The following is a 5,960-nucleotide window of genomic DNA, read 5'->3' on the forward strand; positions in this document are numbered from 1 at the left end:
GTTCTGAGGTTTGAACACAGAGACTCACGCTTGAGATGCAGTTTACAACTTTTTCTTCTTTTCAAAGTCAGATATGTTTTTACTTATGTATGTTTTTGTATTTGTTTTGGGGGGCAATTTTTCTTTTGACTATGATAACCTAGACTTTGACCATTCTATTAATACCTCCCACAAACCTGGAATGACAAACATGCATCATGCTGCCCAGCTTATTTGTTGAGATGAACTTATCAGTTGCTAACATTGTGGCAAACATTTTTGTCTGGAACCACTTCCTCCTGATTTCTGTCTCCTAAGGAAGAAAGGTTACAGACGTGAGTCACCATGCCTAGCCTGTTTGTCATTTGTGAGCTGGCATTATTCTCTAGCTTATTGGGTGCACTATCCATTTGATCTTATATTTTAACCTTAATTAAGCAAGTTACTCTTCCAAATGAAGTGAATTCATTATCTCCCCCTAATTTTCAATAGATGATGTACACAGACTTTGACAGATGTCTGCCTATTCCTTAAAGAAAGAAAAGAAGTATAAATTTAGGCTGTCTCCCTAGGCTGTGGTCTTTGTAACTCAAAAGAACTAGCGAATTCTCACTTTAAAAGGACCTGTTTTTAACTTCTGAGGCTAGGCAAGCTCCCAGCTTTTCATCCTAGGAGACTGGTACATACTATAGAGTGATATCCCTAGAATCAAAACCCCCAGGTCTCTTTCAGCAACATTACACTAGACACACAAGAATCCCACGTGGAGCATGGCAGTCTGGAAGTTGTTTGAGCATATTTCATGAAAGAATATTTTTTAGTTAATGTTCTTACTATGTTGTAACATTTTACTATGGTGAAAGAACATCACTTATGGCAACCCACTCAGTTAATTTCCATCCTCTTTAGAAAAAAAATAATAATTTTTCTTCTGAGGTAGATGCTCTCTGTCCTGCTCTTACCATTTTATAACCCCATCCCTGTATGTTCCTTTGATTAGTTTCTCATAGAAAATAGCTTTGCCATCGTGTTTGTTTTGTCCTCTTTCTCTGACTTTCTTGATGTCTTTCAAAATTGTCTTCCACTTTTCACTAGAATTATTAATTTAAAGCTATTAAATTATAGTTTCTGTACAAGCTTCCAAACTCTGTGTGCAATAAACTCAAATTACCCATAAAGCTTTTGGTCAATTAGGAGCTTAGTTGTGGGGCTGTTACTGTTGAATGCACCATGGAATTTTCCCCACCCACCTACACACCATTTCCTGACAACTTGTAGTCCATATTTCCATAAAATAATTAACATGAATAGCATCTCTTCATTACACAAAATCTGGCAACATTGGCTTAGAAGTTTACTTGTAGTTTCAGCAGCTGGAGGTAACACATTAATGTCTACGTTCAGAATGCATTATTTATTGTCTTTGAATATATTGCACTAGTTTCTCATCCACTTAATTTTTTTCTGTGCATTTGATTTTTATCTATTAAGTGATCACAAGCAGTTACTGTCTTATATATACTACCTAGAAAATTTGGGGAAACCTTTTCATAGAATTGATTGTTTTGAAAATTTGTGAGTTGGCATAACATTGAAATATATTTCTGAAGAATTTGTCCCACTGATAAAGTTGAATCACTTCCCCCATGCATCTTGTTTAAATTTTACTATATTGTAAAGATGCTGTACAGAGCGTTTACAGTTGCATGAGTAAGGCAAAGAGTACATTTCTTTTCTAGCATTGTTACCCCTTCCCTTGTTGTTCTCCCACTATCATTTCTCTCCCCCACCTCCCTCACTCCTCCCCCCTGCCCACTGCCCTGTCTAAAGTTGTGAAGTTCATGTCCAATATACTGTCTTGCAGGTATCATTGTTGCAATGGGTCATCCTGTGTCCTTGTTTCAGTGTTTTGTTATTCCCTTCCCCCTGCCCAAACTAGACAAATGTATATGCAAGATGCAGGATACAAAATCAAGTACAGTGACTGTCTGTGCTCTACATTCTATATGAAATTCCAGAATTGGAACACTGCAGATAAGGCTCCATCTTAGTGCACAGTTCCTCACAGTGCTTTGTGAACCAAAGAGATTGCTAGAGTTCTGCCCTAGAGCCAAGAAGGCTAGATTTGTAAGGAACACTCTGGCGGATCCTAGTATTTAATATCTGAAACTTTTGTCAATCACTATCTCAGTGCACCAGGAAATTCCTACCTATTAATATTAATCTTTTAAAAATGCTTCCCTATTTTTTGAAATTACGGAAAGCAATTCACCGATCTCCTGGTAGTATAAAATGTCAGCATGGGTTTTCATGCACAGTGGAACCAGTCAAGATACTTACCCCTTTGATACATCCTATTTGTCATCTTTGGAAATCATTATAGCAAGGAACTTTATGGGATTCACTGTAAACTCTGAATATACAGACTAGTTGAGATTTAAGGTTTTGAATTTTACACACATGATGCACTACATATGAGCAGTGAGAGAAGTCATAAGCATGTAACAGCAATTCTTATGTCAGTTCCTTTTTACAGCTCTTGAACTAAACATCCAAAGAATCTGGACTAAGGGAAAGCCAGTGGATGTCACCAGTGCGCCATGGATTCCTAGAACCAAGCATTGTTTTTGCTATTCCCTTTCAGGAATAACTGCCTGACAACTTTATACCTTTATAACAACCAGTAGACTTTTCCCTTTCCTTATTAATTATTGACTGATTCTGTACCAATTAGTTTTTTTTACCAGTTTGTAGGTTTGTTATCAAGTTAACCTTTAAGACAAGAACCTGGACTCAAATGATTAAAAACTTAGAAGCAGAAGAATAAATATGCAGATAGACTGTGAAGCTATTCCTTAAAACCATTATATTCCTTTTGCAGATTCTAATGATTTATATAATTAATTGTAAAAAAAATCTTGAAAGCATGTAAAATAGAAGTGAGGTTTTAAAGAGGATTGGGTTAAATGCCAAGAAGTAAGGATACCATTTGATTAGGATAAATTTACCAATAATGATTATTATTGCTGTTTTCTTTTAAAATACTTCCTTTTAATCTTTTAGCAAATTCATGTCACAGAATTGGACAAGTGTTTTTGGAAATTGTGTGCACAATCAATGAATGATTGTAGGGGTAAATATATTTTGTGAATTATATACTTTTATCTACAATTGAGAAATCTTCATTACCCTGGTAAAATTTGCTATTTGAAGATTTTCTTGAGGCGTATAACCAGTTGATGTACATCTGTCCAGATGGAAGTGCGAATGCCATCATAATCTCTCGATTTACAATAGTCATTTTAATAGCTTTAATTATAAATTTAAGAGATTTCCCCAAACAACCAAATTCTAAGTTTAAAATGTATTTTTTCCTCATCATGCTTTTTCTTTTCTGTGAATATGAGTTTGGATCAGTGGGGGGGGGGGTGTCCATTACATGCGAGTACAATGCTTGTGTTTGCTTCCCTGTGTTATAGGGCAAATCAGAATTGCCATTCACCAAAGCAGTATATAAATTCAGTGCCTCTTGATCAATGCCACCCCTTTCAACTTTCTCTCCCCCTTCCCAACCTATCCCTTCCTTTACTTATCTTAATTTTAGTTGTGTATTGTTTTTTGCCATTCAACAAAACAGTTTGTGTGTACAGTGTTATCACTTCAATGTCTTCTCCCACCTTTGATCCACCCCATCCTTTGTATTTCTCAATTCTGTGGTATATACAATAACCCCCCCCCCTTGAAAGTATCCATTTCCTGGTACTTATTTTGTTGGGTTTTGACTTAATCTTTTAAAATATTTATATTATTTGAACTCTTCATAGAGTCTATTACACCTCAGTTATTTAATTTGTAACCCATTGCTTACCATCCCAATGTGTTTAACTGTAGATTTATATACACATTCTAGCTAGAAAAATGAAGGAAATAATGCAGCCTGTGTTTGTCTGGCTTACATTGCTTAATATAATTTTTTCCAAGTCTTTCCATTTCCTTATGAGTGGTACAATGTCATTCTTTCTAATGGATGAGTAGAATCCCATTGTGTATGTATACCACATTTTCTTGATGCATTCATCCATTGAGGGCCAGCTAGGATGATTCCATATCTTGGCTATGGTAATAATGCTGCAATGAACATTGATGTGCTGGTAGTTTTAGTGTGGACTTTTGGCCCCATACAGGTCATCATTTGCTATTATTAGTTTTCTTGATATTGGACATTCTAACTGGAGTGACATGGAATCTCAGCATTATTTTGGTTTGCATTTCCTTTATGGCCAGAGATGTTGAATATTTCTTCATGTGTCTATTGGCCATTTTAACTTCCTCTTTTGAGCAGTCTCCCTCTATGTTATTAGCCTATTTATCAACTGAGTTCTTGTTTCTTTGAGGGTTCATTTTCTGAGGGTTTAATATTTTGAGCTCTATGTATAGTTTGGATATTAGGCCCTAATCTGATGTGTAGCTGGTAAAAATCTCACATTCTGTGGGCTCTTTTTTAAAAAAATATTATTGTATAGCTGATATACAGAGGGCTTATAGTTACATAAGTCAAGCATTGAATACATTTATTTTTGAACAATAACACCCCCACCCTCATTTTCTTCCAGTGTTTTACTTGCCAATCCTTCTCCCCTCCAAATTGTAAAGTTCACTGCCAACATAGTATCACTGCTGAATTAGTTTACCTTTTGTCCCACCATTTCTGTACTTCCTTTTCCCCTCCTCAAATCAGATAAACTTACATGCAAGGCAAAAGGTACAGAAACCAAAAACAGGGATAAAAGGAGACAAACAGGGAAATAAAACCAATAAAAAAGTAAAATAAAAAACTTCTTGTTTCCATTTCTTAGAAGAAAGAACATAGCTATTGAGCCCTTGTGATCCTTTCCTAAGAATATCCTCCTTTGGTCTCACTGTGTGAATGTTGAGAGTCCTGCTTAATTTATCATGTCCAAATGTATTTTTTAAACTATTCATTGGGTTTACTTGTAGATTTATCAGCACATTCTAATTATTACAAGTGAGGGAAACCATGCAGCCAATGTTTCTTTGGGTCTAGCTTACTTTACTTAATGTATTTTTTCCCAAGTCTTTCCAGTTCCTTATGAATGAGGGAATATCATGCTGTCTGATGGAAGCATAGAATTCCATTGTGTATGCCTACCACCTTTTCTTAATCCATTCATCCACTAAGGAGCATCTCAATTGATTCCATATCTTGGCTATGATAAACAATTCTGAAATGAACCTGGTTGTGCTGGTAGCTTTAGTGTGACCTGGTTTGTGGTCAGTTGGGTAAATGACCAGGAATGGGATTGCTGGGCCATAGGAGTCTCTGTTAAGCTCATTATCTATGTCATTTGCTGTGCAGAAACTTTTAAGTTTGATGCAATCATATTTTTCCAGTCTTTCTTTGGTTTGTTGTGACTCTGGATCTGTACTTAGAAAGTTTCAACCTGTGCCTAGAAGTCCTAGTGTTTTTCCTACCCCTAACTAAATCCTTATATATTACCTTGCACCAGAATCAATTTAAAATGTATCAAAGACCTCAATGCAAGACTAGAAACCATGAAAATATTCCTTGTTCTTTTGTTGCCCTCTGCTCCAATTTCCTTGTCTTTTTAGTTTATACTGCCATCTGCAAGTTGTGTAGTTCTCAATTATTTCTTTTTTTCTATTAATTCCACATTTTAATTTCCCACTCTATAGAAGTAACCCTGACTGCTGTTAGGGAAAAGGGATGACAATTGTTCTTGCTACTTCCTGATAACTTAGGGATCTTCTGTAGAGGTCCAGTCTAAATGCTACTACAAGTGAAGTAATTTCATAGTCATAAATTGTTTTCTACTCGTTAATATTTTAGGATTTATTTCTTTCCAATATCTTGCTAAAGCTACTTTATTTTACTATATAATGTACTGTTTTTCTCATAATCTAATGATGATCATCTGTCTTTTATTTAAACTAGATAGAAA

Source organism: Dipodomys merriami, unplaced genomic scaffold, assembly GCF_024711535.1.
Source record: "Dipodomys merriami isolate MVZ:Mamm:240054 unplaced genomic scaffold, mDipMer1.0.p SCAF_1, whole genome shotgun sequence".
Taxonomy (NCBI): Eukaryota; Metazoa; Chordata; class Mammalia; order Rodentia; family Heteromyidae; genus Dipodomys; species Dipodomys merriami.